The sequence below is a fragment of the Podarcis gaigeae genome (assembly GCF_964106915.1).
Source record: "Podarcis gaigeae genome assembly, chromosome: 6".
Taxonomy (NCBI): Eukaryota; Metazoa; Chordata; class Lepidosauria; order Squamata; family Lacertidae; genus Podarcis; species Podarcis gaigeae.
This window is the reverse complement of record NC_139682.1, coordinates 58,016,252-58,038,987: the sequence shown is the minus strand read 5'-3', so window position 1 is coordinate 58,038,987 and position 22,736 is coordinate 58,016,252. Positions and strand designations below refer to the sequence as shown.

Sequence of the window (22,736 nt, the reverse complement as noted above, 5' to 3'; positions counted from 1 at the left end):
CCCAGACTACTCCAGTAACATTTGAAAAAGAGAATGAAATATGGGATGAAATGGTGAGCTGATGTATGTGGTTCTTCAGTTGGATGCATGGTTGGTGCTTTCTTGAGGTTTGACCCCAGACCACAGCCATCATGGCTCCCAGTTAGGTGTGATACTGGCAAGGCGATGGTCCTATTCCAGTGTTCTTTTTCCTCACACAATTAAAATCCTGTGATGGAGATGGCAAGCGCCCCGCCCCTCTGCTGCATCACTTTCCACTTTTGTATAGCCCTTCATAACTTGGTGGTAGGGCTGAGGGAGAAATCTGATTCAGTTCTCATTTAAAGGTGAACCTTCCTCATTTCTGAAACGTTCCATGAAACAAGACAAAGCCATCTTTCAAAACGTAGATCACTCTGAATTTGGCAGTGCAGTTCTGCAGCCAAATAAGGTGTACAAAAATGCATACGCTAAGAGAAAGTGTGCATTAAAAATGCATATATCAGTGAAAGTAACATGCAAAAATGCATTATGTTAGGCAAAGTTGCCTTGCAAAATTGTGTATAGAAGCGCTGACCCATTTGCCCCAACTGGCACATGCACAACATGCCATTTTCAATGCTGCAAGGGGGCTGGGGTGGAGTGGGGTGGGGCAGACTTATGTACATCCTGCTGACGTTCACGGCAGCCATGAACACAACCCCCGCAGGAATGGGGAGTTGTCTGTTTTGGGCAAAACTGCACTCAAAGATAGAAGACTAAAATGCTAATAAATTTTCATAAGGATTTTTAAAATGTATATATAAAAACAACATATGCTGTTGTTGTTTAGTCATTTAGTCGTGTCCGACTCTTCATGACCCCCTGGACCAGAGCACGCCAGGCACTCCTGTCTTCCATTGCCTCCCGCAGTTTAGTCAAACTCATGCTGGTAGCTTCGACAACACTGTCCAACCATCTCATCCTCTGTTGTCCCCTTCTCCTTGTGCCCTCCATCTTTCCCAACATCAGGGTCTTTTCCAGGGAGTCTTCTCTTCTCATGAGGTGGCCAAAGTATTGGAGCCTCAGCTTCAGGATCTGTCCATAAAAACATATAAAAACAACATATATAAAAACAACAACAACCTCAGACTGATGTGGAAATGTAGAGAACCACACATAAATTGGAAAAATGAAAAATAATTGGAAAAATTGAAAATAATTGGAAAAATGGAAAATAATTGGAAAAATGGAAAATGGAAACCAGCAAATTTATCTATCCCTAACTGAGACTTCACCTGCAGGAAGTTAATGAAGACAAAGACAGGAAAGCTCCCCACTCCAAGAGGTCTCTCCAGCTCCCAAAGGGCTGTAAACAAAAAGGTGATGACATGTTAGAGGGGGCACAGCTTATTAGCACACTCCTGCTTCCCCGCACATGAATTTAATCACACAAGGAGAAACAAAGCCAGAAATGCAACTATTCTCCCACCAATCCCACTTGACCACCAAACTTCCATTTTATTTCTGGGTTGTGGAATCTAGCTAGAGCAAGCACTCAGCAGAGTTAACATGTAAGTAATCTCTGAAGCAAAATGCTCCTGCAACCATTAGGATCAAGCATGAAGGCAAATCATTACGGGTTGTTTTGTTTTTGTTTTTTCAAAACCAATTTATTCACGGGTTCTTTTTTTATTCTTTTTTTTCCAGAACTATGGTCACCATTTCATTTGACTTACAAGATAATCATAGCCAGTTTTGCCCTTTGGCCTCCGGCAGAAGTCACGTGCCCAGCTTCCGTTCGCTGATTGCTAAAATAATCCAGATGCTAACCGCCTGGCTCATTTGTGATTTGAACATTTCATAGTTAACCACACTGTAGATATCATGTTCCCTGGCAATCTTTTTAAGAAGCGGCTATGTTGTCTTTATTGACTTTATGAGTTGATGGTTTGTTCCCTGTCCTGAGTATTGAATAAAGTATTCTATAGTAATCAGATCCATCTTCCGTGGACGTTAGTGCTGCATTAACTTAAGTCCTTTGAGTATCCAGCCTGACACTCAAAGCTCATTGCTTTCTTTAAAACAAAATAAAAATAGAAGCTTCTGGGCAGAAAAGTCACTACATTTGAAACAATATCTTCATAATATAGTTGCACCTTGTATGCCTTTGACTTATGTTTCCATCAAATATATACAACCAAGAGAAAATGATCTGCTTTGCATTCCATTGCACTCACCAATAGCAATTGACTAATAAGCCATTCATTATTAAGGTTGCGTGAAAACACTGTATATCTTCCTATATAATATTTTTGTAAAGGAAAATGTCATCACTCTGCAGGTTGTGTGGCCACCAGTTGGCAGGGTTGGGGGCACTGTGAGCAGAGGTGGCAGCCCCTGGTAAGAAGACATCATTAAAGGATGTAATGCAGGGGGCATGTGGTAGAGTCCTCCATGCACAAAGTGTTCTTGATCCATTTGTGCTCCTCCTTCCCCTTAATTTTTGAATAGGTACCTTGGAAGGAGGGGGACAGGGAAGGTTTCACATGTGCTCTAGGTGGAGGAGATGGATGCATGGCTGGTGTGAGCACACTGTGCAAAATGGAAGAGTGGAGGACTTTCCATGCATTGGTCCTTCAGAAAGCAAGTCAAGTTATTCAAATGCCAAAATCCAATGAGGAATTTGAATGGGGAGAATTTCAGAAGCACCCTTAATGAATGAGATTTCTTACCTTTCACCATGAGGTCCCTCTTAAACCATCTTAAAAGAACAATATTCAAACTGGTTTTAAAAATACAGACAGGACAATAGGGTAGGTCCTAAACTATAGACAGATAGATAGATGATAGATAGATAGATAGATAGATGATAGATAGATGATAGATAGATAGATATAGATAGATAGATAGATAGATAGATAGATAGAGAGAGATAGATAGATAGATAGATAGATAGATAGATAGATAGATAGATAGATGATAGATGATAGATAGATGATAGATAGATAGATGATAGATAGATAGATAGATAGATAGATAGATAGATAGATAGATAGATAGATGATAGATAGATAGATAGATAGATGATAGATAGATAGATAGATAGATAGATAGATAGATAGATGATAGATAGATGATAGATAGATAGATAGATGATGATAGATAGATAGATGATAGATAGATAGATAGATAGATAGATAGATAGATAGATAGATAGATAGATAGATGATAGATGATAGATGATAGATAGATAGATAGATAGATAGATAGATAGATAGATAGATGATATAGATAGATGATAGAGTCAAAGGCCAAGATACTGGGTCATTCCAAGGAAGTGAGCAGAAGGTTTTAGCACAGCCTTTCTCAACCTGTGGGTCCCCAGATGTTGTTGAACTACAACTCCCATCACCCCTAACTAGCAAGGCCAGAGCTCAGGGATGATGGGAGTTGTCATCCCAACAACATCTGGGGACCCACAGGTTGAGAACTGCTGTTTTAGCATTAGGTGCTTTGGGGATTGGACAAGATAGTGAGATATTTTATTTTTATTGTCTCCAAACAGTGTACCCCCTCCCCATCTTAATATTAAGAGTAAGTAACTGACAGAATAACTTTCACAAATCGCTCTATAGTCTTGCGGGGTGGGAATACAAATAGCTCCTTCTAAGATATTAGTTAGGGACGCAGGTGGCGCTGTGGGTTAAAGCCTCAGCGCCTAGGACTTGCCGATCGAAAGGTCGGCGGTTCGAATCCCTGTGGCGGGGTGCGCTCCCGCTGCTCGGTCCCAGCGCCTGCCAAGCTAGCAGTTCGAAAGCACCTCCGGGTGCAAGTAGATAAATAGGGACCGCTTACCAGCGGGAAGGTAAACGGCGTTTCCGTGTGCGGCTCTGGCTCGCCAGAGCAGCGATGTCACGCTGGCCACGTGACCCGGAAGTGTCTCCGGACAGCGCTGGCCCCTGGCCTCTTGAGTGAGATGGGCGCACAACCCCAGAGTCTGTCAAGACTGGCCCGTATGGGCAGGGGTACCTTTACCTTTACCTTTAAGATATTAGTTGGGCAGTTTTAGAACCCTTCTAGGAAGGTACTCACAATGGTTTGCAACAGTCATTTCTGATGAAGGGAGTGAAACCATCAAATTGTGTCCAACAGGGTTAGGGAAATGAAGGCACCAATCCTATATGCACTTTGAACTCAACAAAGCTTGCTTCTAAAAAGACGTTGTGGTGTAAACTGCTATGTCCAGAGGAGCAACTGAGCAAAAGGTTGAAGATCTACAAGCATTCATGAGGAAGCAATGCTCTGGGCAACACTGAGCTAAATACTCTGTAATTTCTGCTGTTTCATTGCTCATTCATCTGTTCCAATAGAAATCATAGCAGCAGAGGCTGTTTATTTGATAAATCTTTACATCCAAGTGGAACTCTTTGTGTCTTTTCTTTTTGTATTAAAAAAAATTACTTACTTGTTTATTAATTGGGTACATGTGTTTACACTCAAATCCATCCAAATCATGATACAATTTCAATAGCTGCCAGTTCACACTCAGCCATGAACTGAATCCAGAAAACTAGAAGGCACACAAACTTAATGACACAGTACTATTAATTGTGCAGTTTTAACTCCACTTTGGCATCAAAATCGAAATGCATTCGCATCATCCTGTACCCAGAACACTCAAGGATTAACTGCTAAATGCCTGAACCACCCACATCACATGATCCAATTGCACCCACATCACATGATCCAATTGCATAATGCTTCATGAATTCCACAGCGGAACACCTAATTGGGTGGATTGTCCTCATGAGACCTGAAAACTTCATCATCATGGCCCCAGTTTTGGCACACCCAAATAAAATAATAATAATTGACAGCTGAATATATATAGATATTTTCCAGTTGAGATTTTGCAGGCATTTGGCTCTCTGAAAAGGGCATCATAGTCATCCGAGTTACCAAAGGGAATATCCCATTTGACCATCCCTGCAATGTTGATCACTAAGTTGAGAATCATAAAAAACATTGCGTAATCCATTGACCTGATATGTCTGGTGATGCTAGATGAAATCAGTTCTTAATTTGATGCAGGGCTATAAACTATTTGATACTGCTGACAGAACTTTATAAGAATGTGTAAGGCTTTAGACTTATGGCCAGCAGGGTTGTTTTCACTTTAGCAGGCCCTTATAACCCACAGGAAGCTTCTCACACTGTACGGAAGATGCTTAATCTAGGCAGCATGAATCACTTCTTAGCTTAGCCTCCTGTTTTCTTTGCACAGAGCATGTGCCTCCTTCTGTTCTCCATTTTGTTCCCTCACAGATTCTTCCCCTTCTTTTAATAAGCCGCTGTCTTCACTATACAGTGGTACCTCAGGTTAAGTACTTAATTCGTTCCGGAGGTCCGTTCTTAACCTGAAACTGTTCTTAACCTGAAGCACCACTTTAGCTAATGGGGCCTCCTGCTGCTGCTGTGGGATTTCTGTTCTCATCCTGAAGCAAAGTTATTAACCTGAGGTACTATTTCTGGGTTAGCGGAGTCTGTAACCTGAAGTGTCTGTAACCTGAAGTGTCTGTAACCCGAGGTATCACTGTACATTTAAAGCAGCAGCATACCACTTTGAAGTGATGGCTTCCCCCAAAGAATCCTGGGAACTGTAGTTTGTCAATGGTGCTGACGGTGATCAGGAGATCCCTATTTCCCTCACAGAGCTACAATTCCCAAAATTCTCTAGGAAGAGGGATTGACTGTTAAACCACTCTGAGACCTGCAGCTCGCTGAGGGGACCAAGGGTGTCAATCAATTCTCCGAACCCCTAATGGTTCCCATGAGTCTTTGTGGGGGGAGCCATCACTGCTTAAAGTGATATGTTCCTGTTTTAAATGCATAGTACAGATGGAGCCCATGCGCTTAGTAACAGGAGCAAAAGTCCGGAACCAAAATATGTTTTTGTTGGTGGTGTTTTAAGAAAAAATAGGTCAGAGTCATGTTGGATGGCCTTCATTATTATAGCACATTGTGGTCAGATGCTGCCAACTGGAAGAGGGGAACGTCAGTTTAGAACTATTAAGCTCAAACTTTAAAACATATGCCCTGTGAGACACTTGCAGAGAGGACCATGTGAGGGCATTAAAGGACTCTTTGAGAGAAATAGCTAAAGGCTTTTTCACATAAAACATTTTTTTCCTCCAATTGCTGTGAACTTGATGGTTTGTTGCAACAACCATGCTTAACTAGCAACACACAAATTAACCAGATAGACACAGTGGCGTAGCGTGGGTTGTCAGCAACCGGGGCAAGGCAAGTAATTTGCGCCCCCTAACCCTACCCCCCAGATGTTGCGCCCGGTGCGGCCGGCCCTCCGTGCACTCCCCACGCTACGCCACTGGATAGACACTCAGAGGCATTAATTGTTTCCCATGTGGCTGAAAAATTCAGAGAGTTCTGTATACAGTTTTCAAGCCTGATCCTCGGCGATCCTGGGGTGTGTGCTTTAAGTCAGGCATAGGCAAACTCTGGCCATCCAGATGTTTGGGACTACAATTCCCATCATCCCTAGCTAACAGGACCAGTGGTCAGGGATGATGGGAATTGTAGTCCCAAACATCTGGTGGGCCGGAGTTTGCCTATGCCTGCTTTAAGTAATCGCAGTGTTGGAAGACAGATCCATAAAATCCTTTACAATTGTTTTAGTTTATAATTCTGTATTGTGTAATGTTTTATTTCTGACTATCGGTTGAATAAAGGAAATTGATTGATCCTTTACAAAAACTTTACTGCTACACCTACACATCTGTACAACACTTTCAGATGTCCACAGTGTTTCATGTACATAGCTACCTGTCAACCTTACAAGACCTTTACAAGAAAAGTCTTAGTTATTTGTGTTTATATATTTTTGTGTGGTGAATCAAAGCCTAATAAAGGTTCTAGGTTCTAGGTTTATCTAGAATGACTTGGTTGGCAAACAAATGTCAATCTGGCCAGCCTTGATCCATATAAAGGAAGCCAATCCCACATACGAGCAAATGTGACTCATACTTGCTTCTCCAACCCCAACACATATCAAGAGTAATCCATATAAGAGAAAGTGTAGGGTACACTACAGCTGTGGAATAAATGGCTCCTCTCTCACCACAGCTAGATGTGAAGTCCCTCTTATTCTGAAGGTCTTTTGTAATGAGAATTCAGTGATTTGTACACTTTGGTTTTGCTCATATAACCACTGAATCTGTCTGCAAGGCTGACAGGCTGCAGGTTTCTCTTATACTCCTAGCTGCGATCACACGTGACAATGATTGATATGTCAGGGGTCTTTAGGTCCTTTGAATAAAAAGCTACCTTTTGCTTTCTCTCTCTCTTTTCTCTCTTTGGTGGCACTGCTCAGTCTGAGGGAAAGAGCTCTTATTTTTAATAGGGCTGATAATGCACCAAGATGAAAGCAAGTAGCAAACAAGTTCCTCTTTGTCTCCTCAAAGCAACACAAAGTGATGGAACGGTAGCAGCCGCCTCCTGCTTCCAAATTGGCTCCCAGAGGGGATCCAGGATGACAAATGAACCTAACTCTGACATTCTGGCAGTCCCTTAGATGGTGGTAACCTGCTAAGTCATAATCAGCATAGACTCACTATTGGAATCAATGGGCTATGCAATCATAGTTACTGCTCTCATTCATAATAAAGAATGCACAGAGTTGATAAGCAGTAGTGCCACCCAAACCTGCCGTTGTTTCTTGACATTTATAACAGAAAAGAGCTGAGTATCACACACTGGCGGGGATGGAAATAGGTGAGAAAATGGCCAGATCCATTTGAATTTTACACGGAAAATTTCTATTTGCAATAGAAGGCACAGGTTTTAAGAATAAAACCTTAAATCTTGCAAGCAGCTTTCTTTCTGCTTTGATACTGTTAATCACTTACCCAGGACAAAACTAGTTTCCATCTTGGTTTCATTTATTAGCCGCATTCCTTAATTATTAAGATAATATTTGCCTAAGGCCTAAGGCTGAAACCCTAATCAGGCACACTTAGAGCCAAACTAGACATGTCACTAGAAACATCTATCGGGATTTTGTCTTTTGAGGCTAACAGCTGCTGCACCAGGGAGACACTAATAAGGAGCACAACTAGAGAGGGAAACCTTGCTCTCACCCCCCCTTCATGACACAACATCAAACCTTCTAAGGTGGCTCTTGACATCAAGAAACCAACCACATCGCTTCAAATATGATGATGAAGAAGAAGAGTTTGGATTTGATATCCCACTTTATCACTACCCCAGGGAGTCTCAAAGTGGCTAACATTCTCCTTTCCCTTCCTCCCCCACAACAAACACTCTGTGAGGTGAGTGAGGCTGAGAGACTTCAGAGAAGTGTAACTAGCCCAAGGTCACCCAGCAGCTGCATGTGGAGGAGCGGAGACGCGAACCCGGTTCCCCAGATTACGAGACTACCTCTCTTAACTACTACACCACACTGGCTCTCTATGATCTTTAGCACTGTGTCTAATTTGTCTCATTGGCAGTGCTTTTTTTTCTTAACAAATAATGTTTGGGGTACTATCATTTTGACTCAAGAAAATCATTGTTTTATAGTTCAAATTGGGGGGGGAAATTCAGTAAATGGACAAAAGTACAAAGATCCACAAAATGTTTAGGGGTATGCGTTCCCCTGCATCCCTCCAGAAAAAAAAGTACTGCTTACTGTTGTCAGCCCCAAGCAACTCAGTGGCCTTCAGTTTCAAATAAACACGCACAGGGTTGGGCTGTAGAGTTTGCAATAATGTGAAGGCTAGTGCAAAAGGCAGAAATGAAATTCACATCCCCAAGTGCCAGTCCACTCGTCACTTTCTGCAAAGGCTCTTCATCAGTTTTAATTGCAGCAAGCTAGAAGACGTGCTCTAAATCCATCAGTAACCCATAACCTTCCAATTGCTATTTATTGGCCCTTGCAAAAAGTCTTTGTACATGGCTAGCCATGAATTATATGAACTCCCAGGCGGTATACAAGTCCCAGTGTTCTCCGCTGGGATAGAACTGTGGCTCCAGCATCTGGTCTCCCCCTACTCTTCACCTTTTGCATGTGTTTGCTATAATCTGATACATATGTTAACCATTGTTCCGACTCCTGTGCCCCTAAATGAGGTCTGCCATTGGTTTTCATAGACATTGTATGGGACGTGCACAACACATCACTTTTATTAGTCTGTTTTATCGTCCTTAGTTCCTAACAGCCCAGACCACAGACCTCCCCGGGTCTCTATAACTTCTCACCAGAGGCTGTTTTGTGAGGCTCCTATGCAAAAGGTTTCATGGTTGCCCATTTCTCCCACCCGCCCCTTGGAACCCTCCAGGGCCCCTTGGGTAAAGCAAGGCATAACAATTCACCTCGTGCACAAATAATAGACTGGAGTGGATCCCCTCGAGCTTTTTCCCACCACTCCAAAGATGCTCCCTGGCCCAGATAAACACACCTCTGGCCCTAAGCCCAGAATGCGTTGGTTTCTGGAATTGCCTAGGCAGAGCTGTGTGCATCTAGCCGGCTAGCCTTAGGGCAAAGCCACAACAGCTGTGCGCTGCCTCCTCCATTGGAGGCAATCTTCTGGGCAATGCAAGTGGGAAGAGTGCTGTTGCAGGTCCTGCTGTGGGCTTCCCAAGGGCATCTGGTTGGCCACTGAGAGAACAGGATGCTGGACTAGATGGCCTGATCCAGCAGGACTCGTCTTACGTTCTTATGGCAGCTGTAAATGGGAAAGGACTGCGGTCAGACAGACCTGTGTGATGTCTAGCCTCTGATGTTGACATTCCTGAAAGCCCCAGGCCCTCAGAAATCTAGTTTGTCACTTTGCAATTGTTTTGGATGTTATTTCTGCTTTCCCGGCGCTTGAAATGTACGCTAATAGTTTCAGGCTGCACTTGGGTTACCTATAGCCACATAATTTTCTGGCTGGATCAGCTTAGGCATATTTCTGAAAGCATAATTTTGGCTTGTGTCAGCCCGAGTTAGAGTCGCAAATTAAGGCCCATGTAGCCAGGGCTTTGATCCAGATGTGTTTGAGATAGGGAAGCTGACATAATCATAGGACGCTGCCCCTTCCTTACCCACAGTTGCCCTTGCAGACTGACACCACGCTCAGCTCCAGAGCCAGCCTCTGCTTCCTTTTCTGCATCCTCATTCTACTCTCACGCAATAATTTCCTCACAGCAGAGCAATACATGGCTGGAATTGCAGTCAGTGCCAGAATTTTCCAATAGAAAATCCCTTTTTTGGGCCACAGCCCAGCACTTTGGGGAGGGGGGAAAAGCTTGTAACATCTGGAAATAGTGGTAGTACAACATCTGCAAAACTTTCAGAAATGTAGGAGGGAGGAAGAACTACCTACATAATAATCGATGTGGCTAATTAAATTTCAAATAGCATAACATTTGATACATATGCCTGTCCTTATCTCCTATAAGTTCCCTTTTACTACATGGCGCGTTGCATGCAGCTCACCGCTGATTAGAGCCAAAGCAAATTCAATGTGAGGATTTCGCATTCAAGCATTGCAATGGATTTGCACGGTGTGTAGCCAAGTGGGATCCTCCTTGCATTCACAAAACACACCACTTTGCATGGCGATTGAATGTGTCTTCCTTTTTTAAAAAAAGGAATTTGAATAAATAAAAGCATCATTTAAATGGGCAAGCTGTCCCCAAGAAATCCACCCAAGCAGGCATTGTTCTCTGGGAAGGAAAACAACTTCTGGGTCAGGAAAAAACATATCCAGATTTTTAGTGCTAGGGATGCAATCCTAAGCACGCTTACTGGGAGTAAGTCCCACTGAACCTTCCAAGTAAACAAGGGTAGGATTGCACTGTAAATTACATTATACACATATTTTGCTAATATTTTAAATGTGCATTACTTCCTTAGCTATTTAAAAATAATATGTAAATTGTGGAAGCTTGCTATATTAAAATTCCCTTGCTCTGTCTCTTGCAGTTTCTAGGCACTTTTGAGATACTTCTTGGTCCACATCGGTAGGCGTGAGTGGTCATTGCTTTGTCCAAAACCAATAGTTTCCCTATTTGGCATGATACAAAAGTATTGGAACACGTACCTGAGTTATGAGCCCCTTCTGTTACTACCACAAAAGCCAAGCAGTGAAAAAAGGCCTTGGTCTAAGCAACCATTCATTTTTGCTATTTATGTATGCATTTAGAAGTGGTTTATTACAGAGTTTTAATGATTTTACTAAAGCCCCGGTTCAATCAGATTTCACAGTTGTGTAGGAAGCCTACAGCTTTCTCCATGTAAGCTACCCTTTCAGACATTTCAGGATACAGTATAAGATGAACATCTCTATACGTATCTATTGTCTCATTCTGCATCACTCTTAAATTAGACATCTTCAGAACTCACAGTGCAGCTGAGCTCAGTAGCATTTCATATATTTTTTCCATAGAAAACACTCCTATTAATAACATTGAAACAAATGACAAATCCAAAGTTCAAAGTTATGAAAAATCCTATTTATGACTTAGAGTACAGCTGATTTTCCTTTAGCTTTTATTTCATTGATAATTCTGGGACTGTAGTTGAAACTTTGCAACTTAATGAGCTGATGTTATTACTCATACCGTGTGACCATCTGGAATCAGTTTGGCCTGTGAGCCCAAACCGCCAAAAGCCACCTGTAATGCATTAAGTTGCAGCCCAGTACCAACTACAAGGATTTGAAAAGCTCGGTCTGCATAAATACTAACCTGTGAGAACGTAATTGGAGAAGTGATATTTAAGAACTGATAGTTTGCCAGAAACTCTTATACTCAGGGGAATGGACACACAGGCTTAAAGTTTAAAGCCAAGAGGTTTTCAGTTTCGACATTGGGAATCAAGATAATCATTGCATATGGATGTTGTTTAGCTTTCCAGGCCACTGGGCCTGTCTAAATAGTTCAAGCTTCTCAAAAAGGCGTATCAGGCCCATTGTTCTTCTGTAGCATTTGAGTCTTATCTTCAAGGTGGTTAAACCTGGCAGGCCACCATCTTCTAAATAGTCTTTGATTGGAGCAACCAAACTTTTCATCTCCATGGCAAACCCTCTTGTGAACCTTCTAGTGAAAACCTTGGTAACATGTTTTACCAACAACAAACGGACAACAAAACTGAAGTATGACACCTCAATCAGATTTAACAAAAATGCACAGGATTAGCAGTAATCCCTTAAATCACAAGGAAGCTACATTTTCTTAAAATGGAACTAGAAATTGAGGAAAATTCTGAGCTTACACTTTTGGGGGGGGCACTTCCACACATCCGGGAATGAATGACAGCAGACAGTTATGGGGTAATATTTAGGGCTCTGCAGCGAACAGCAAATAAATGCAACTTAATGCAATCTGAATTAGTGGAGGCACTCTAAAACTTAAGGCAGGTGTGGGGAACTTTTGGCCTTCTAGAGGTTGCTGAACTACAGTTCTCATCAGCCTCAGCAAGTACCGTATATCAAATGACTAGGAATGTTGTCAGTTGCCGTTCAGCAGCATCTTGAGGTCCAAATATTGCCCACACCTGACTTAAAGGAAGAGCTTGGAAGATGCACCTCCTTTTGTCTACCTTACATGAGCAATTCCATTCTTGATTCCAAGTGCTGCCTCAACCCGTGAACTGGTCTGTACCATGCATCATTGGCCAGCCTTAAAGGCCTGCTCTCGTGGCACCTGACTGCATTCTCCCCTCAGTGTTAGATATGATGATGTCATGAGAACCCATATCTTCTTGATTCTCCTCAGTTGTGCTCTGAATAGCCCCATCTGATGAAACCTGAGATTTTACTGCATTCCGCTGATCCACCAAATGCCAAAATGCTTCATAATATGCTGTATCTCTGGGCATAAACAAACATGATAAGGAATGCTGGGTTTCTGCCAAAAGCAGCTGAATGTGATATACCCCCTACCATCTCTCTTATAGCATGTCACAGTGGAAATGTATGATCTGATGCCATCACGTCCTGCATTTCCCTGCCCTTTCTCTACATTAATATTTGCAACATGCAGGAATCTAACATCAGTCTCTCCCAATTCATTCAGAAGAATGAGGCTGTGATGCATATGCTTTATGACACTTCATTCATTGTATTTGGAAAAGCAAAGGTATATGCATCATAAGAGTATATGGACAAAATTCCATAAAAATGATCTCACTAGATTCATTATCAAATCAAGATTTTATTTTATAAACAGTTTAGGTTTTAGCAGTGGGAATACAATTTGGCTGCCTGGAGCATTTACCTACCATTTTCCCTATTTATATATCCTCTTGGATTATCAGGGGAAGCATCAGAAGACAAAGAATATTAAATCCTTGGAAGCCATTTCTCAGCACTCAGTCCTGGGAGTTCTTGGATTTTTGGGCTGAATGTCAAAACTGAGTGGAGACCTGTGAGGAAAGAAAAATAAGGAAGTTCTTATGGATTAACTAAGTGCAGCGCATTGCCCTTTCAAGCTTTAAATTAAAATGTTGGCCTCCAGGGTTGCAACCATTACACCCTGACACACCCCAGCATTTTCTTTCTGCATTCCTATTTAACATAAATATATTTCAAATGCATTGGGCTGGCACACTGCCAGAAAGAAACAGCCAAATATGCCCAGCAAAGTGAGAGATTGACTTTAGACCTGCCAGTAAAATATACCCCTTCTGTACACCACACATTCTTCCATTGCATGAACAAGGTTAGATATTGTTTTTCACTCCGCTTCCCAATTCCCTATGCCACCCATGTGCTGAAGCAGAAATTAAACTCAGGAACTTAACCCACTACCACCCCACTTAAAAAACAAGAAACTGCAACTGTTGAAGCAGATCTGAGATGCTTTATCCAGCATGTGATCTTGGTCTACAGAGTAACATGATCTTGTATCATTTGTTGGTCTCCGTCTGTCGTGGGAGGCAATGGAAGAGTGCACCTTTGGGGTTAAGTCTAACTGTCGGAGAGTTGCAGCGCTTGCTGTGGCTGTAGATACAAATACAGGAGAGATATGTTTTATTGCAAGTGGGGCAGATGAAGACATCTGATTTCGCTGATACAGGTGTGTTTCTTCTCTCTGCGCTCCTCCCAGCAGTCAATCTTACTGTGCTTACTGCTATGGATACACAACCTGACTGTATGTCTCCAGGCACTGCAATCATCTGCAAGGGATTCCTATACAGAAGAGTTAATGTTGCCAACCTTCATGTCCCGTTTGCAGACATCTTTGTTACACAGAATTGGTCTGCCAATATACCTAGTGCCTGAAGTCAGCTCTCTATAGAGCATGTCCTTCCATCTTTCATTCTGTGGACATTGCCAAGTCAGCATACACTGAGAGTGTAGCCCACCCGAATTTGGTCTTAAGTGCCAGATTTGCCAAAGGAAGCATTCAAGGAAGATATGGCAGCACTGTGTGCCATATTCCTCTTTTGTAAGTAGCATATAGCATTTCAAAGCTAGGCCCCTGCACCGCAGTATTGCACCTGCATGCCTGCCAACCCTTTATAGGTGTTTTAAAACAGCAGGTGTGCACGATACACCCCAGTGTCAATCACTTGTTAATAGTAGCCACCTCCAAACAAAAACAAAGCAAAACAGAAATCCTCAGAAATCCTGAGCTGGTCTCAGAAAGTCCTGATCTTGAAATGACCTCAATATCCCTCGCTCTTTGAATCTTCTCCAGTACAACAGGTAGGACTACAATGGACGTGCACATTTCTGCATCGCTTTGTACTGATGAAAGGGTGTTGCAAGAGGAAGGAAGTTATAATAAATGTATGATGGCTCCAGACAGTTATCTCCGTTTTGGTCCTATTAATTGCTAGCATAGGAAATGCTGACAATGATTTATGCAACCTGTTTAGATAACCTAACGGGGACCCATTAAGAAATCCTTGACTGTATGATCATCCATTCCTGGGTTCCCATTCATGGAGGTTGGAAGGATCACACGCCATATTTTGCTTGCCCAGGCCTTTCAGCTTTCTAAAGGAACATTTGTATTCCAAGTGCATCTAAATGTGGCAACTACTTCCGGCATTAAGAGATCAATCGCTTCCTCCTTCCTGCAAAACAAGACTTTATTTTAAGTGCAGTGGGAGAACTGCCATCGTGGCTGAAAAATCCAAAGCTAAAGCCAGGACTTCTTATCAGGTAGCGGGTGTGGAACGAAGGTCACATGGGTCATGGTAAATAAGGCTGGTTTCCTTCCATCTTAACTCTGGAAACAAGCCATGAAACTTCAGGTTGTTATTCAGTTCATGTTCAGCATACCATATCATGACAGCATGAGCTCTGGACTCTGGAATCCTCTCTTGGTTCATTTTACTCGCTTCCTCCTTGTACTTCTTCCCCTGCACCTATGTAAACCTGGACCCTTCACCTGGGTGAGAGTCTCCTCCACATGGCCTGAACTGGCCAATAAGCTCAGGGGAGCAGGCTGTCTATAAAGCATGCCTCCCTGAACCCTTCCTCTTTTCAGCATCCCAGCCTTTGCCAGTTGGTGCTTGGGGCTAAGGAGGGATTTTTTGGGGGGTGAACACTGATTGGTCTCTGGGTGCACTTCTTCACCTTCTTCACATTGCTCTTAATTGTCTTATAGTGGGTTTGATTTGGTTGCTTGGTTCTTTTGGCATTTATTGTGGGCAAGTAAGTGCCTTACAGCTGGTCAGCACCCTGAGGCATGCTGGGCGGAGAGCACTACTCTAACCACCTCCTGTGGGTGACTGAATGACGATCAGTTGGGGTGGCTGGCACTGGTCAAGTCATACACCCTTGGCTTCCCTCTACAGGAAAACGCCATTTGTCTCCCATCATGCCAGCTTGGCTGATGCAATTGATCTAGAGTAATTTGGGCCCTAGCAGCAGGCAGAAGATGTTTATCCATCTATGCAGGCTACAGCTGCTCGGACTTGTTATGTGAGATTGATGCAAGTTCTTCATTATTATATTTAAATAAAATGCAACCTTACACCAATTATTGTATTGTCTAGTGTGGCGCTAAGGGCATTTTGCCCAAACCAAGGCATATGTTTTCTTTAGGCCTTTCTCTTCCCATTGTACATGGTTTCCAAGACCACATTCACACTCTACGTTTAAAAGCAGTATAATGCCACTTTAAACAAAGAATTCTGGAAGCTGTTGTTTGTTAAGGGTCCTGAGAGTTGTTAGAAGACCCCCTAGTCGCCTCACTAAGCAACAATTCCAAAAGTTTGATGATTAAACCACTCTGTGAGGGAAATACAGGTTTCCAAATAGTTCTCAGCACCCTTAACAAAGTGTGTCTCCCGTAATTCTTTGAAGGAAGCCACAACTGTTTACAGTGGTATTATAATGCTTGAAATGTATGGTGTGAATGTGGCCTAACATTTTCCACTCCAGATATAAAGTAGTACAATATATGGATGGCTCAGTGGCTGGAGCTGACCTCTTAAATACACCCAATCCCAGTCCATAACTGTGAGCTAAGGAAGTACATAATGTTGTGCAAATGGCATTATGCACATAAATAAACCCCTGCATTGGTTGAAGGAATCATGGAAGGCACTCTGAACTTTTCAGAAGAAGGAGACTTGCAGATGCTGTAAAAAATACCTTGTCATCCATTTCAAGTCTATAAAATCTAATTTAAAAAAAGTAAATGTCTCAACACAGTCTAATGGACATTATGTAGTTACAGCCTGAAGGAACTGCAATAAAAATATTTCCAGACTGGTTTATAGGGCACAGCTGTCCACTTCATAGAGCTATTGCTAGAAATACTGCCTTGCTGGCAACCTGAGAGAGACCTGAATGGACATGGGGATTCTGTTCTTTTCAGGTTATTTTAATTACTTATTCATTTCCTAGAGGGGAAAAAAAACCTAAGACCATGGAATACACTTCACAAGTCTTAAGACAGTATGCTGAACTGAAGTTCATTTTATTTGTTCTAGGGGTACCCAACAGCAACACTGCTCATTTCTTGGATGTTTACATGTATGCTTAGTGATATGATTGGTGAATTCACTGGCAGCTGCAGCCAAGAACCCTGGAAACATTATTTGCAACTGAAGAGTATCAGCCAATTAAAATATTTGCTTCTTGGAAAAGATGAAGCCAACTTCCTTCCCTGGTATCTGGCAACTGACTTGTACATGTTTGCTATGTTGGTAGTAGCTACTAAGTTCCTCATCCAAATTTTCCTCTCTTCCTTAGACTAAGGAAATTGTTTGCCACTGTTTTAATGGGCTGTTGCAAAGTGTTTTTGCTCATCTTGGCTGCCACTTCTTCAAAGTCCCAGGACCTACATATGCAGTGTCATCTAGCATTGCCCCTGTTGTCGACAATGGCTTCAAAAAAAGAATGGCAAAGATGATGAATTTGGTGGCTGTTTATGGGCTTTAGCGGGATATATGGAGTTCCATGTGTTAAAAGCATTGTTGTTTTCTTTTGGCCAGAATGTGGCTGAGGTATGTGCTTCTCCCAGTGCCAAAAGAAATATAAAAAATTGCTAAAAAAAAATTGAGGTGCAGGTACTCATATCTTGATTTTAAAAAATTGTGGGTGACAGCACAAAATGGCTGCCATGGGAAGCAACATTGGTGATGGCATTCTGCACCATTGAGTCCTGTCACACAGAGAATGCTGCTATGCATATGAAAATTCTTCTAACTTCCCCCAAAATTCTATAGATGTTTCACCTCAGTAGAGGTGTTCTTTTTCAATCTATTTTATGCTCTAATATAACTGAACAAACACTGCAGAATCTAACTCTAGAAAACAAGTTGAGTGGTATTTTTATGTGTGCATGTGTGAGAGAGAGACTAACGAAACATACATTTTAAATTCTTAAGGCAAACATTTTGGCTTCCATCTTCATCACTTGTTATGCAGTTTCCAAGGGGACTGGCCTTCATTCACTGGAGACCTTCATTGGCTTAAGAGATGCTGGTATTATCTTCTGAGGCCATGCAAAATTAACGTGTCCACCATGTACATCCATAAGTTCTCCCTTTTTGCTCACATTGTTGGATTTGTTGGCATCTCTGTGGCAAACTCTGAAAGGTTGTAGTACTCAGAATTAAACACTTAGCAACAGATTGCTCCACTTTTCTTGTCAAAATCACCAATTTGGTAGCTTCTAAAATGTGTTTGTATGTAGGGCTGTTGTTTTAGCCTACATGCTGCATATGACATTCCAGGGGTGTTGTTGTTTTTTCTTTTGCATTCCAGGATATAAATTGTATTGCAGGACCTGCAGATGATGTCCTGTTGCTTTTGAAGATAGTTGTCTCCACGAGATACACACAGATTATAACAGCATTTGGAATTATCAGGATTGCTGATGGATGACTCCAATACAGTTTTGGCCAATAGTTTGCATAGATTCGGAGGATGGCAAAATATTGTAACAGGGCACTTGCTGGTAGCTTTAGCAAGACGTTCAGAGATTGCTAACAATAGGCAGCTTTCTCTAATTGTTGGGAGATAGGAGATGAAACATAAGATAGAAAACATGATCTCTGTAAAAAACAACAACTGGGAAAATGAAAAATAAGAACACAATGTTCTTTTATTTAGGGACTGCTGATATATCTATAAGCTGGTCACTCAGACAGTCAGAGGTAGACAGTCTCCCAATAGATAAGCAAGGGAGAGGAAGTGCTGGCCCAAGACTGACAGGTTATCACAACGGGACAAGGAAATGGACTTGAGGGGCAACAAGGCCTATTCTGAGCCCTGCAAATGTCTATTTTTATTTCCCTGTATTTTAAACACGAAGTATTGCAGGAAGCTGGATGCTATTTTCAATTCTAATTAAAAATCAGCTCTTCCACACAAAGGTCTTTGGTTCCAACTTTCCACTGGGACCAAGGTTTTTACAGCTGTGAATTATGTGGTTTTGAAAGTGGCAGGGGGGACGTGGAAAGAAGGGTCCTTACAAAGGAACTTCCTGAGTCCCATCTCTATCAGGGCCTCTGAGATACTTTTACACACCATTTCAGTCCCATGTGATAGGTATGAAAGCACTGGGTCCTTGACAGTAGGGATGGGAGGCAAATCTGATGCAGTTTGGATTTAAAGGTGAACCTATTTAATTTACACTTTCTAAAACAATGCATGAAGTGAAACACAGCCATCCATCAGAATTCGCACGCCCCCAAATTTTGCAATGCAAAATTTCTCCGATCACATAATGTACCAAAAATGCATATGCTGGAGTGAACTGTGTATAGAAATGCATATACTGGTAAACATAGCATAAAAAAACACATTGTATTGGGGAAAATGGATTTGTAGTGATCCTAAGAAATGTTTTAATTCTTTAGGAACTCTATGCATCTGCATTGTTTTCTTTATCAAAAGAGAGGACCAGCTTCAATGTTAAACTAAATACATATCCATCCATTTCTGTCTATTATCCTAATAATAATACAGTCATAGCTCAGAAGTTGAACAGAATCTGTTCTGGAAGTCTGTTTGAATTCCATAACATTCAGAAACTAAGGCACGGCTTCCGATTAGCTGTAGGAAGCTCCTTCAGCCAATCGGAAGCTGTGGAACCCACGTCGGCCATTCAGGTTCCAAAGAACGTTCGCAAACCACAACACTCACTTTCGGGTTTGCGGCATTTGGGAGCCAAAACGTTCAACTCGCAAGGCATTCATCTTCCAAGGTATGACTGTAATAATCTCTGTAATAGTCTCATTATTTTTGCTGTAAGAATCATCAGGAGAGTCATCAAAAGCTGAACCATTCCCTGCTATGGATTGTTGGAAGGAGTTCTTGTGTGGCCACATTTCAAATATGGTTTATGTTTGCATCATTCCCAAACTATGAAATTAAGCATTCAAAATTGTTTTGATCCTTCCATAGTATTCCTTATCTGCTCTTCTTTTGCTTTACTAAGAAATACATCATCAGGTTTTACATTAGCAAATAATGATTGTTTTCTCTCACTTTATTCTAGTAACTGCAATCAGCACCTCCCAAAATAAACTCATTTGTTTTCATGATTTCCTTCTGCCGAAGCTTATTTCAATCCTCCCAAAGGAGAGTTATGAAACTGTGGCAATGAATTTATTTACTAGCGTATATTTAGTTAAGAAATAGCAGCCCACTGGGACCCATGATTTTCATCATCAGGGAAATCATGGACACCTCTGTTACACTCATAAATAAAGATGAGGGAGAAAGGGCATGGAGCACAAGAGAAAAGATCTAATAACAAAAACAGTTCTTTCTTTTTTTTAAGAGCAATTCAATCTTCTGTCAAAAACACTTTTCATACCATGTTCATCATTTCAAAAACAAAAGGTTGCATGAATCTAGGTTCTACTCAAACTTGGTTCACTGAAATTAATGGGTTCAAATTAGTCATGCCTATTAATTTGACCAGGACTACTTTGAGTAGAACTTGCATTGAATACAACCCAGAGAATCTGAGAAACTCAAAACTAAATTCTAGGTTTTTTAGGGAAAACAATGACTGCTACAAATCAAATTGTGCAAACTGTGACATTTCTTTGACTTGATGGGGAACCTGTGACTCTCCAGATGTTACTGGAATTCAATTACCAGCTTAGAAAGTTGAGATAATTTTAATCTATTATTGTATTTAACTCTTTTATGTTTTAAAGTATGGTTGTAAATTTTGCTCACTTTTATTGTCTTATTTTTTTGTAAACTGCTTTGAGGTTGCTTACAATCAAGCAGTGTGTTTTTTAAAATGAAATAAATAAATAACACATCTCCAACTATTGGCTGTGCTGGCTGAGGTTGATGGGAGTCAGAGTCCATCCACATTTGGGTGAAGCACAGGTTACCCACCCTTGTGCATACTCTTCCTAGCACACTCACTCTTGTAAACTGCAAGTTCTATCCAACCACCTTTCTTCTGGAAACAATACTTTAGGAATATAAAGAACCCAGAGTCTCGCTAGAATCTCACAGTGTTATGTGCAAAATGGATTTTTTTTTTTGTTTCTTTAGTTTACTGCAAGTTCTCTAGGCAGTTTGCATAAGCAATTAAATACAAGACATAATTTACAATAAAAACACTTAAAACAAAGATAAAATTACAGTGGTACCTCAGTTACGAATTTAATGCATTCCAAAAGTTCGTTCTTAAACCAAAGCCATTCTTAAACCGAGGTATGCTTTCCCTAATGAGGCCTCTTGCTGCCGGTGCCCTTCCACCGTTCGGATTCCATTCATAGACTGGGGTAAAATTCGCTAACCAGGACACTACTTGCGGTTTTGCAGAGTTCATAAACCAGATAGTTTGTAAACAGGGCTGATTTTAACCGAGGTACCACTGTCAAAATATATTGGCAAATCCCTCAGCTAAAAGGATTAGGAAACACAGCAGCTATAACAATTAAACCAGATGAAACAGCCAGCAAACAATTATATCTTTCCCACCACGCCCTCCCTTTAAAAGACAAGCTTCGATAGAAACCCACAACAATCCACTGTTGAAACCATTTGTAGATGTGGGAAGCCTGTTTTCTGGTGGCATAACACTCCTAAGAAAAGTTCCACATTGTGGTGCCACATGTTAATTCTGAATAACCAAATCTCTAGTACTTTTGAACATGCACTTTTAGGCAAGATCATCCACTGCTAAAAATTCAAAGATAGCTCCACTGGAAGCAGCATGAAAGGGTTTACTTCTGCTCACAGTTGAAGTCAATGGCTGAATTCTCTCTCTCATCTCCCCCCTTCTCCATAATCATTCCAGAGGTGTCCTAAATGAAACCACACAAACAATGTTCCTGGAGAGATTCAGCTGGAATGGTGACTTGAAAGGGAAAACAATGAAAACAAGTTCATGACACCACTGAACTTTGCCTGGTAAGAGGAGATGCCAGTTCTAATGACATAATTTACCAGAAAAAGCATCGTTTTGCTTTTCAAAGAAAAGTAGAAAGAATTCCACTTGCTAATAAATGACTTGTTTCTTTACCCTTTCATCCCAGAAAATGTCCAGACAGCTGGGAGTTCATATACCTTACATTTCCATTTAACTTTTGTGTGACTTGTAGGGCATCCGTTAAGTGAAAGTGTAATATTTCTTTCAATGGTTGAGGATAGGAAAAAGGCTGGAATGTTGCCAAACAAGGGACTGGTGTTTTACTGCATTACAAACATACCCAGGTAGACGCTAGACTGGTGGACATTCAGAGTTGAAAGGTGTCAGAGACTGTGGATCAAGTTGGTTGCTTTCTACAACTTCAGGCTGGAAGGCGGCACCTTAGTAAATCTGGGAAAACAGGAAACAGCCAGGATGGTAGCTTGGAATGGGAAAGATCACTGGGAATGGTATTCGCTGGGGAGGGAAAGGAATATTGTCTCACTGCAGAGCAACATATTTGTTAAGCAGTTTGTAACATCATTTCTGCAAGCTAAAAGTCAGCAAACAGCCTGTGGGTCTTTGGTGAATTCAGTAGGTTAAGGATCAAACTGTTCCTGGATACCCTCTGACTTGAGATGGAGATTTTACTTACATTTTGATGAGAAACTTCCTAATATTAACTTATTGAATCAATATTTGTATCAAGTTGTTTAAGAATCAGTTTTTTTGTATATCTATGCAGAGGTCCTCAGATTCTATCGACTAAGTAAACTGTGTTCCCACGTTGCTTTTGAACATTTTCAGCAACATGCAGAGGCAGAGAGAGAGAGGGCACATGCTTGCGTGGGCAAATTTTCAGTCATTGCTTCCAAAGTGTTTGAAAGTATCCAGCTATTCAGAAAGGACTCCCCTCA

General features: G+C 41.4%; 1 long non-coding RNA gene across 1 annotated transcript; it reads right to left on the bottom strand.

The window, feature by feature from the left end:
• Window positions 1-684: 684 nt before the first annotated feature.
• Window positions 685-22,268, bottom strand: LOC310846398. Its single transcript, XR_014565277.1, has 3 exons — window positions 22,121-22,268; window positions 13,247-13,390; window positions 685-1,056 (listed from the first exon to the last, which is right to left on the bottom strand). It is a non-coding gene; the product is annotated as an uncharacterized lncRNA (long non-coding RNA).
• Window positions 22,269-22,736: the final 468 nt, after the last annotated feature.